Here is a 13,045-nt window from a genome sequence, read left to right as displayed (position 1 = left end):
CTAAGATAATGGATGTTATGGGTATATCTGTGGTACTTCTTGGCATTATGTTCCTTGATTAAAATTCTGTACTCACAACTGCAGACTAGAATGCAATGTCTAATTTGAGACCCCTAAAACATAGGCTACAAAGACACATGGGAATTTTACTATTAAAACATTTAAAAATAACACCTTCTTCTTTGTTTTTGAGGTTTTCAATGTAGCATATAAAATTAAAATTAGTGAATTCAATTATATTTTCAATGAATTCCGGTTACTGAATTTTTCCCAATAATAAAGCAATGCTACAACAGTATGCAGTATGTAGACGTTAGCTCTGAGAGTGAATAAGAAGTACCATTAACTGGGTTAAAAGGCAAGACTTTATAGTAATGTATCCTGCAAAATAAAACTTTAAATGGAAAGAACAGGTGTACAGGACCCATAAGACCCATTAAAGCTGTGAAATGTCTCCACTATAAATTTCACATAATAACAATTCCTGTGGACTTACCGTCTAATCCCAGTAACTTGTGTGTTATTTCCTTTAAAGCTCAAAAACTGGAGAAAATAAGTAGCACACATTGAAAGATTAATTTTAAAACATATTTAAAAAAAATCTGAAATAAATTTCTTATAAAGCTTAATGTTGCTTATCCATAGGTTAGGATAGCATTTGTTTCAGCTATTTGGCAATTTACTTTACTGAGAGATATAATACAGAATTATACTTAGAATTATGATTGATCTCTGCGGCAGGTACAAGACACGACATTTCTCTTATATAGAACTAGCAAAATACTCGCGCTTCGCAGCGGAGGAGTAGTATGTTAAAGAGGTTATGTAAACATATATATACATATACATATATACATATATATACATATCTACATATACACATATCTTTGGTTTCCTCCCACAGTCCAAAGACATGCAGGTTAGGTGCATTGGCGATTCTAAATTGTCTCTGGTGTGTGGGTGTGTGCGCCCTGCGGTGGGCTGGCACCTTGCCCGGGGTTTGTTTCCTGCCTTTTACCCTGTGTTGGCAGGGATTGGCTGCTGTATTTAGGATATAGCGGGTTGGATAATGGATGGATGGACATTTGTATGCATAGCCCCATTTGCCCGTTTTCGTTTTTTTTCATTCTTCAGTAATATTTAAGCAAACCCGGAGCTTGTCAGTTCAAATCGTGGTACTGACACCACTGTGTGACCCTGAGGAAGTCACCTCACCTGCCTGTGCTGCAAAAAACCAAAGTAATGTAACAAATTGTACCTCAGATGTTGCAAATTGCTGGAATAAAGGCATAAGTCAAATAGATAAATATGTATTATACACATAGGAACTATTCATTTATTTTCAGTTAGGTCATCTGCAGCAAACCTTTATAAATGAGGGTTTCTCTTTTTTAGATAGAGCAAACTGTTTCTTCTTCATTGAGGTTTTCTCTTGGAGAGCTTTTTTCATTTCATTGAAAATTAAAGCAGCAGCTGCCAAAATATGTAGCTTTCTTATTAATTTTTCAACATTGTGTAAAATAACTTTATAAAGTAACATAAAAGGTTTAAATACTCGTTATCCTTTTACACTAAAATATTACTAAAGAGATACAAAAAAAATAAAATGCATATGTTGTTTTTCTTTAAGGAGATTAAATATTACTGAAGAAAAAAAAAAACTTAAACAACCAAATGGGGCTATGCATACGAACTTAAAAGGTTTAGATAAAACAGAAATATATACCTTTTATTTTTACTTCCTTAACTTGTGGAGGTTGTATCTTGTAGCAAAGCCCTAAGTTTTTTCATGAAAGCCCGTTTCAGTCAATAAGTCTTAAAAAGAGGTGTAAAGATATTGACAATAAGCTATGCAAACCCACTAAGACATGCAATCGTTTAAATCAAGGCGCGAGTCGAAAAACACCATCCGATACTATTAGTTAACGATTAACACATTTCTATATGTATTGTAAGCATACAATACAACTGATAATATGTTGCGCTTATTTATCTGGTGTACCGACATTTTTGCGTGTTTAACGGCTGAAATCTAACGTGGTTTGTGCCCTTCAGAATGAAAACAGTTAGCATTTACCTTTTTAATAAAAAGCGAGCTTTTAAGCCTGAGAAATCACCCCGTAAATGCACACGTTTAATTCTTGATCACTTCAAACAACTGAACTATCCAGAACATTTCAGGCATACATCCAGCATTCAAACTATGTATAAAAAGCACAACTGTTAAAGGAATTCAGCATTTCTTAATTGAAAATGTTCCTTTAATCCTCAACATGTCTCAATGAGTCGTTCTGGTGGTTTTACTTGACATTTTGATATTCTGGTTAATTGTGTTTGCAGTTGAGATGTTCTTTCCTGATTTATACTTGTTTTCTCGTTAATATTTGTTTCGCTGGTGTTAGTGTTCTGATTAGAGGTTATTGGTCCTTTGATGTCTTGACGGTTTCTTCTTAGAACAGCTCCTATTACGCAATTCCGTCACATATTGGTCTATTGTTTCTCCGCTTTTCTGGAAACATGTAAAAAAACTTGTGCCGCTCAAACGTCACATTGCGCTTTGGGTTGCAATACGTTTCGAATTTTTCAACTATTTTGTTCAATTTCATATTGTCTCCATCTTCTTCAAACTGAAAATTGTTATACACCTCTAGCGCCTCTTCACCAATTACATGTAGAAGCATAGACGCTTTCATTTTTTCACTTTTCCTATCTGCCTCAATCGCAGCAAGATACAACTTGAATCTCTGTTTAAATCTTTTCCAATTTTCAGCTACATTTCCCTTTAACTGGAGATTTGGTGGGGGCTGTAATCCTAACATTTTTTTTTCTCTTTTGCTAGAACATCTTAGCGCTTTCTGATCACGTTTTCGGGTTACTCACAGACACGTGACTCGTTCAAAAGCTGAACCTCTTCTTCACATTCCTCTTCCAATCCGCCACTTCTGACACCATGTAGTGATCTTGTTAGGTTCGTAGTTTAATCAATACACAGGATTGAAAGATATAATAACTTTTTAATAGACAGACTTTAGAGACATTTACTGTACAAGTTACTAATCGTTCTTTAGTTCACACCCATTCTCCTACTTGCATCGGCATTCACACGCATTACTAATCATTCTGTAAGTATCCCTTAATAGACCTCACTAATCAACTATCATTACAAAATCCAACGTGGTTTGTGCCCTTCAGAATGAAAACAGTCAGCATTTACCTTTTTAATAAAAGGCGAGCTTTTAAGCCTGAGAAATCACCCCGTAAATGCACACGTTTAATTGCACATGTGTTAATATGCATGCTTACACAGTATTAAAAGACACTCAAAAATTAACGTCATTTACCTTCGTTCCCGCGTTTGACTCGTGCTGTAAATCTCTTCCTTGTTTTTAGTTCAAGTGATTACGTAGGAGGTGTGATGACGCGATACGTGACTCCGCCTCCTCCATTAGAGTATATGGACAAAAAACAGGTTCCAGTTATGACCATTACACGTAGAATTTCGAAATGAAACCTGCCTAACTTTTGTAAGTAAGCTGTAAGGAATGAGCCTGCCAAATTTCAGCCTTCCACCTACACGGGAAGTTGGAGAATTAGTGATGAGTCAGTCAGTCAGTGAGGGCTTTGCCTTTTATTAATTAGTATAGATTCATGTGTGTGAATGAGAGGGAGGTCAGAGGGATGGTGAGGATGCAGGGAGAAGAGCTGGCGAAGATTAAATACTTGGGATCAACAGTACAGAGTAACAGGGAATGTGTAAGAGACGTGAAGAAGAGAGTGCTGGCAGGATGGAGTGGGTGGAGAAGAGTGTCAGGAGTGATTTGTGCCAGACGGGTATCAGAAAGAGTGAAAGGGAAGGTCTACAGGACAGTAGTGAGATCAACTATGTTACATGGGTTGGAGATGGTGGCACTGACCAAAAAGACAGGAGACAGAGCTGAAGGTGGCAGAGTTTAAGGTGTTAAGATTTGCATTGGGTGTGACTACCCAAAAAAGACATAAATCATCTGCAACTAGTGCAGAATGCAGCTGCTAGAATCCTAACTAGGAAAAGAAAATCCGAGCACATTTCTCCAGTTTTGATGTCACTACATTGGTTACTTGTGTCATTCAGAATTGACTTTAAAATACTGCTTATGGTTTATAAAGCCTTAAATAATCTCGCTCCATCTTATATACCGGAATGTCTGACACCTTATACAGTATTCCAAATCGTAACCTTAGATCCTCAAATGAGTGTCTGCTTAGAATTCCAAGAGCAAAACTTAAAAGAAGTGGTGAGGCGGCCTTCTGCTATTATGCACCTAAAATCTGAAATAGCCTGCCAATAGGAATTTGCCAGGCTAATACAGTGGAGCACTTTAAAAAACTGCTAAAAACACATTACTTTAACATGGCCTTCTCATAACTTCACTTTAATTTAATCCTGATTCTCTGTTTATTCAATTCATTATAATAACTATTTTTGGTGGCTCTAAAATCTGTACAAACCCCTACTCTCTCTTCTGTTTCTTTTCCCGTTTTTTTGTGGTGGCGACCTGCGCCACCACTACCTAATCACGGCATCATGATGTTCCTACATTGATGGATTAAAAGCCAGAAGTCTGCATGACCATCATCATCAAGTCCTTCCAGCGGGAACCCTAAATACAAACAGGACTGTTTCATTTATGTTAGGTAGGATGCCCAGAGGGGGCTGGGCGGTCTCATGGTCTGGAACCCCTACAGATTTTATTTTTTTCTCCAGCCGTCTGGAGTTTTTTTTGTTTTTTCTGTCCCCTCTGGCCATCGGACCTTACTCTTACTCTATGTTAATTAGTGTTGTCTTATTTTAATTCTTGCTTTGTCTTTTATTTTTATTTTCTTCATCATGTAAAGCACTTTCAGCTGCATTGTTTGAATGAAAATGTGCTATATAAATAAATGTTGTTGTTGTTGTTGTTGACGAGGATGGACAGGATTAGAAATGAGTACATTAGAGGGTTTTCTCAGGTTGGATGGTTTGAAGGCAAAGCCAGAGAGGCGAGATTGCATTGGTTTGGACATGTGCAGAGGAGAGATGCTGAGTATATTGGGAGAAGGATGCTAAGGATGGAGTTGCCAGGCAAGAGAAAAAGAGGAAGACCTAAGAGAAGGTTTATGGATGTGGTGAGAGAGGACATGCAGGTGGAGGGTGTAATGAAACAAGATGCATAGGACAGGAAGATATGGAAAAAGATCATCCACTATGTAACAGGAGCAGCCAGAAGAAGAAGACGACTTTTCAATAAGCAGCACTATTTAGTTTTATACAGTAATAGGAGCAACTGAAACTTTTAGTCTTGTAGTTGAAAGCTCAGTAACATAACTGTAAAGCCACACTGCCATCATTGGAGCTATACACAGTTCATAACACTATTGTAGCAGAAGTACATGGCTTTGTTTAGATTTAGATTTCAATTAAAGCATGCAGACATTTAAGGGATTTTTACTTTTTCTACATGCAGTATAAGAACTAAAATGGGGTAAAAATGTCAAAATCTTTCAAGAAATGTACATGATTTAAGCATATCCAGTGTGATTTGTGTGTGTGTGTGTAAGTATGTTTATTTTGATCTGCGTTTGAGTGCTTATAGTGATGAATGGAACAAGATTATGACCAGTTTCTGCACTATTATTACCATGCTAAATTTATAGGACTCTATTGATTTTAAACAAAATTCATCCACAAGAATTTCTTTTATGAAAACAATTTCTGTTGGTTTCCCAGGAGTGACCCTAGCCATTTCCTTTCTTAAACAAATGTTTCAAATGAAATTTGTTAACAATTACAGAGTCTAAAAATTTCATTTAAAGTTTTTTTAAATGTTTCGAACTGTTTCAGATCTCGTGTTATTTTAGTTTTGCTAAAAGAAAAGGTTTTGCCAGTTATGGTACCAATTATAGCTTTGCGTTCCTGAAAACTGTTTCAAGTTAAAGTGGATAGGCATAAAAATGTACAATGTTTTTCAAATGATTTTACAATTCTCAACCATTCTGGAGAAATGGAAGAAAGTCATGTCCACTCAGTGTTCTTCAGTTGGCTTCTCTTAACAGGTGTTTACTGTCTTTTCTTCTATCAAGTGAACAATGATGCTTTTTTTCTTTTTTTTTCATTTTAAGATTTGGACCCTGCGGTGGGTTGGCACCCTGCCCAGGATTGGTTCCCTGCCTTGTGCCCTGTGTTGGCTGGGATTGGCTCCAGCAGACCCCCGTGACCCTGTGTTCGGATTCAGCGGGTTGGAGGATGGATGGATGGATGGATTTGGACCACAGAGCATAGATGTGTTGCCAATGAAAGTGAAAGAAAGTATGCAAAAAGTGGATGACCATTTGAGTGAGATTTTTTTGATGCTTCTTTAGTTTATTTATAACCAATGCAGTCTAAAATCAAACATTCCTCTCCTTCAATTTTAGTTTGTTCATTTTATGTCACCTTTATAACTTAGTTGTTGTAGTTTTTTATATATTCAAAATGCTTGCTATGTCCCTAGTCTTCTTTTGTAAAAACTCCATGGCAATGCAAAAAGTGTATCAGTTTTATAAATACAAAGATAATGCAGAAAAAGCTGTCTGAGTGGGTTTGCTACTACTCTGTATCAGCCATCCACAGTAGGGGTCTTATTCTTATACTGTAAGAGCTAATAGCCTCATGTTTCTCATATGCAGTATATCTTATGTAAATAGCATTTATGAGAATCTAAACATAACATTTTGAATGTTTCTTTGCAATAACTTGTTTTTCTCAATGAAAGACTTATGTATTACATGCCACACAAATGCATGGTCTTGCATTCCATGCTATATGTTAAAACAGGATGAATAAAGTTAGGAATTACTTAAAAACTATGTCAATGTTAATAAAAAGGTTAAGGCTAAGGAAGAAGCTTATATTTAAGGGAGGAAAACAGACAAGATACCTTTTAGATGATGCCTTTCCTTCAAATTTTGAGACTTTATGGTGCACATTGCTTGTAAAAGATGGCTCAATAATGTGTTATTTTCATGATTGTATAATATACAATGCTTGTAATGTTGAAAATTGTACATATGGCTCTGATAAGGCAGCTTCCAAAAGCTTTCATAAAAAAGGATTGTGAAATTACCAGTAAGATTATACAAAGCCTATCACTGAGGTTTACAGGTGCAGTATCAATATATTTACATATAAGGTGTAAGTGACTTAATGCAGGACATCAAAGTAACTGTTTTCATATCAAGAAGATGGTTCACAGATGGGTCACTGCGCATAGTTAGGTAATTTTGTTTCTTATTTGTTTTTTAAGAAAAGCTGTAATCTTTGAGTGAAACTGGCATTTTTTGAATAAAATGTGAACTATTTCTCATATAATTTCCACTGTTTTTAGCAAGTGGTCTCATCATCTTCACATCTACATAATATTATATTGATTGTATTTGCATATAATTTGTTATTCTGTTAGATTTTTCAGGTAAGGAAGACAGAGGTTTTGAGGCAAGGTTGTTCTACTTACTAATCATGGTGGCAGAGAGAGGGAACATGTTGAATATTATTTAGCACATGGAATTACACTGTACACATGACAATAATGACCTCTTATATACATATGAGATATAAATGAGTAATTAGGTAACTCAAAGCATTTAGTCAGAAGATTTTGCTTAAGTAGATGTCACATTCTAGTCATTGGGTGTGTCATACTTGCAAACTGCAGTTGCTGATCTCGTTGATGGACAATTAAAATTGAAACAAATGTAAAACACTGGACATCTCATATTCTGCAACTCCATGCTATCCTTCCGACACAGCTGTGCTTTCTTCTTTTTCTGATTGCCAATAATATACTGCATGAAAAGTTAAAATGTATGTGAGTTCAGCCACAGTCCCAGCCTTTATTTTCAGATTTGTTGAAGAATATGAGATAACCACACACTCACAAGCACAGAAACACCATCCAAATGTACTGACCTACTGTACATACTGTATATCCAGGACCTAGCCTGAACATGCACATCTTTTCTCAGTAGCTCCTCCCATACATTCATGGTGTCACATTAGGCTTCTGACATAATGCAAAGCCCTAACATATTCGTAAAGAAATTATTAGATTAAAAAGTGAGTGTTATGAAATGTACTGTACTCCATATCCTACAGATTAATGTTTACCAGCAATAATAATATTAAATTTTATGACAAAAAATTGTTTCTCCCAGAAGCTGTGCACTGGTTAACATAATGACCTGAATTTTTATGGTGTTTGCAAAGGAAATAGGTAAGCACATCTGTTATTCTCACAGAGGCGTGCACATTAAACACAAACCACAGACAGTCATATTTGAACAGGCATAGTTCAAGATGACCATTAGACACTCTAGCTGTTGCCATTCCTTTCATCAAAAAGGTAGAAACGCCTTGTAAATAGTGCCGTGAAGACTAGAACTCTGTGAGTACAATGATATATATATATATATATATATATATATATATATTACTGCGACGAGACAAGATTTTTTGGAAGATTTTTTCAAGTCCCATGAGTTGAGACCTTGGCCATAGGATTTTATTCAAGTTTTTTAAGTCACTCCCTCCTCTCATCCATTTTCAAAAACGCACACAGTATTCTCTCCTCTCATTTTTGACACACACAGTTTCTGCTCTCTCAGCTCTTATAAATTTTAACATTTTCCTCACTTTAAATTTCCAATTAAAGAAGGTGTATTATGTCCACAAAGGGTTATCAACAGTAAAAATGAGTACAATCCTAACACAGAGAAACGATGAAGTGAAACGAATTAACACCAAAGATGAACAACGGTTGTACTGCAAATTGGTTAAATGCGTATCAATAGACTATGCTGAATCAGTTGGTGGTGATCATGTGGAAGATGAAAACATCAACTTACAATATCCCGAAGAATATCTACAACCGTTAATACCGTTCGGTATTCCACTACACAACTTACTGTAGAAAGAAGGATGTATCCAACAAAGGTAATGTAGTACATCTTCCACGGATAACATTATACAACAAAGGAAATCTTGATATGCCATTCGCACTAAAACGTTAACAGTTTCCTGTTAGAACAGCTTCTGCAAAGACAATCAACAAATCTCTGACCCAAACATTCGAAAAAGTCGCTTTATTTAATTTAAACGGCCAGTTATACGTTGCATTGTCATGATGAAAGTCCAAACACAGAATCAAAATTTAATGCGATATTGACGAAAATTTTATTCAATAAATTGTTTTTACTGAAGTTTTACAGTTTAACTTTTTTTTTTTTAAAACTTACTGCTAGTTTTTGGCCTTGTTGTATTTTGTTTGTGGTTATTGTTCTGTCTGTGTCTTTTGTTTTTTGAGGCAGGGTGGTGCAGTGGTTCTTACTGCTACCTCACAGCCCAAGTCACATTTTTGCCAACAATAATTGATTCAGCATAGTTGGCAGATGCTTCTACAGCCCTCAGGGACAGTTAAAAGACTAATCCCCAAATATAATCCACTCAAAACTATTTCAGTTCCTCCTCCCTTTTGTCTTCAATGCATTTTGCCAAATTTGGGGAAGTTTCCAAACTTTTCCTTAATTTTGCATAACTCATGGTGTTTGCTCATCATTAGTTGATACCGTGATTGCTACCATGTGACAAAAACTAAGTATGCAATGCATGATGTCAATATTGCGTATGTAAAAAGGGTCAACATTATGCACTTTCTGACTGAATGTTTGAAACTGCATTTATTTTGAATTCTGGATTAATGAACTTTAAGTGATATATCTTTTGACTTTGACTCCTGTTTAGTGTTTGGTGCTCAGTATTTTTCTAAATCTTGAAGAGCCATTTTTGAATCTACGGACCTCATATCACATACTTGCTCCCTCCAGCCGCCAGTTGCACAGGAAGTCTAAACATTCCTTCAAACCCAGTGCAACTGGTGGCCAAGTTCTGTGGTATGGCCATATCACTGCACTAAAATGATAGCAACACTAAAACAAACCCCTCAATACAACAAAATCCAAGGCCCCTTCAAAAATATGGACATTATATGAATAAGAACTTTAAAATAAGAATAAAATCAGTAGTAGTAGTGAAAAAGGAGCTGAGCCACAAGGCAAAGCTCTCAATTTACCAGTCAATCTATGTTCCTACCCTCACCTATGGTCATGAGCTATGGGTAGTGACCGAAGGAATTAGATCGCAAATACAAGCGGCTGAAATGAGTTTCCTCCGCAGGGTGTCTGGGCTCTCCCTTAAAGATAGAGTGAGAAGCTCAGTCATCCAGGAGGGGCTCAGAGTAGAGCCGCTGCTCCTCCGCATCAAGAGGAGTCAGATGAGGTGGCTCGGGCATCTGATCAGGATGCCTCCTAGACGCCTCCCTGGTGAGGTGTTCCTGGCACGTCTAACCGGGAGGAGGCCCCGGGGAAGACCCAGGACACGCTGGAGGGACTGTGTCTCTCGGCTGGCCAGGGAACGCCTTGGGATTCTCCCGGAAGAGCTAGAAGAAGTGGCCGGGGAGAGGAAAGTCTGGGTATCTCTGCTCAAGCTGCTGCCCTCGCGACCCGATCTCAGATAAGTGGAAGAGGATGGATGGAAGGAAAATCAGTAGTAAATAAATATTTCATTAAAAGTTCATAATTCTAAATAGTCCTCTTCAGGCTTGAGGGGGTGGGTTTGTAAAATAGTCTAGCACCAATCTCACTTACTGTCTCTTCTTCTGCTCTTTGTTCCTCACTGTCAGTGACACATCCCACCGCTGCCACCATATGTGACAGTTCAGTGTTCAAGAGGCTCCTGGAAGCCTCTGTCCCATTTCTATGTCTTTGTGTTTGGATTTAATTAGCCTGCTAAGTCTGAGCCTTTGTGTTGGACACATATATTACTTATATTTACTAACTTCATACCAATTTATTTAAAATGTTTTGGTGATTGTTTGTAATCCATTTTAAAAGTATATGAGTTTTGAGCCCTACTGCTAATTTGGAATCTGTTGTATTACTCCATATATGACCTTATAGCAATTTGTTATTGCAACAGATTTGAAACAGTTACATTAAATTAATTATAATGAAAGAAAAATAATTTCAAAGAACGGTTTAAGCAGCTTCCTTTTTCAAATATGTGCAGTATTTATATCAGATGTTTTCGGTTATCTACAAAAATATTTTTGTGCTTAGAGTCATAAACTATATGTGTACAGTCTGTCAAAAATATTTGAAAAAAAGCATGCCGTTAAAATCAGGAAATGTTATCTGACACAGGATATACTCAATTGTTGAATACACACACCATCTGCTGTCTGTGGTTAATGCCACTTTCAATTATGTACACATTTACAATCAAAAAGCCTTAAAAAAACAGGAAATAAGGTACAAAGATCCAAAGGTAAAGCTCAAAACTTACATTAAGAATATGGGAAAATATATTTTGTACAATTTAAAAATGATGACCTAAATTTAGTGCACATTTCGGTATTTCTCAACTATTTCATTTGCATTCTGTAAAACAGACTGTCGTTTTTTTTTTTTTTTTTTTTATCTGGCCACTTCAGTTAGTCGGAGGAAATGAGAGCAAGGAATTTTGATGCACTCTGCCATCTTTTAGCAGCAGGCATGGCATCCAGTATTAATATCCTGTTTCTATAAATAGGAACACCTTATGGAGAAGCATGAAACAATGAAAATGAAATCTGTGTAATTCTGCAAAACATAAGATATTTTCCTATGCTACTGGTGCATAGAAAGCACCAATAGCTTTTGAATAAAATGATACTATGCAGTGTTTCCACGTAAAATTATTTTTTAGCACTCCAGTGCTGAAACTCTGGAATAAACTGACTTTTTAAAATGAAGTACACTACTTGAGGATTTTTATTTTATTATTATAAATTCTTTAAATAATGTGCATCTATTATGTGAATTGACACAGTATGTTTCACAATAGTATGTAAAGAACAGGGCACATTTCTGTATGTTGAATATTTTCCAATACGCTTGTTACTTGCTCTTACATACTGCACTTCATGAAACATATCTAAAAGATGTAAGTTAGGTTAAAGAGAAAGTCTAAATTTCATGTTAATTTAACCTAAAACAGGGAATCATTGTCAAACCAGAAGATTATATTCATCACTGAATGCATCAGTAATTGTCATCATCAGTCCCTCTATGGTATTTGATAATGGTACCCTAACCCCAACCCTAACCCTAATGGCAAACTTTAAAGGACCATTCAACAGTTGTACTAACTACAAAAACTGAAGATAATATGCTGAAAACAAGAGAAAACTCAAGTCACTGATATAAATCTATAAGTATCAGCCATATTGTCCATTTATATACGTCTTCATTTGAGAAAGCACTCTAAATCTCTCACAACTTTTTTCTATAAGTTGCTTTTTTTTGGATGTCAAACTGAAGATATTTTTAAGAAATGAATTGACTATAATTTTTTCATGTATGGATTTCTTTTCTTGATTTTAATTTGAACTGTTATTTTACTTGTATGTTGTTACATTACATTTATGTATAGAATGGATCTTTGTTTAGCACTGTATTTCCTAAACTAACAGACCAAGCAAGCAGCTTGACTGAAGATGACATTCATTTTACATAAGTACCACCCAAGATCTGCTAAGACTGTTCATAAGTGAGCATTTATCAATAAGTTTACTATTTAAAATTATCATATGGAATGTTTGGACCAGCTACCAAGCTGGAAGTCATAAAACAATCTGTGAACTAATTATGTATGCAATCTCTGTTACAGTATTATCATAATTACACCAAACAGAATTGGGAAGTATGCATGACCAAGTTCCCAGTAGCAATGAATGGATGCTATTGTGATACTCTGGTGGTCAAACATCATCCATGATCAACATTACCTTCCAATCAACCTCAACTCATCTGGTGGTATTGTTGCTTTCAAGAACAGTAAAGATGCTCATCATTGCCAGATACAGTATATTGTATGCTGACTGAGTAATTTCTGAAGTGATTTAATGATCTCTATTCATATCAGTATACATTCACTGCTCAAAAAGGACATCACTCT

At 36.0% G+C, this 13,045-nt stretch overlaps 1 protein-coding gene across 2 annotated transcripts in view; it reads right to left on the bottom strand.

Moving 5' to 3' along the window:
• The window catches only part of erg (ETS transcription factor ERG), a 317,870-nt gene that overhangs the window by 230,056 nt on the left and 74,769 nt on the right, over positions 1–13,045 (bottom strand). The window lies entirely within an intron of this gene.

This window comes from Erpetoichthys calabaricus, chromosome 4 (assembly GCF_900747795.2).
Source record: "Erpetoichthys calabaricus chromosome 4, fErpCal1.3, whole genome shotgun sequence".
Taxonomy (NCBI): Eukaryota; Metazoa; Chordata; class Cladistia; order Polypteriformes; family Polypteridae; genus Erpetoichthys; species Erpetoichthys calabaricus.
Note: the sequence above shows the minus strand (reverse complement) of the source record. Positions and strands in the feature narration are given on the sequence as shown.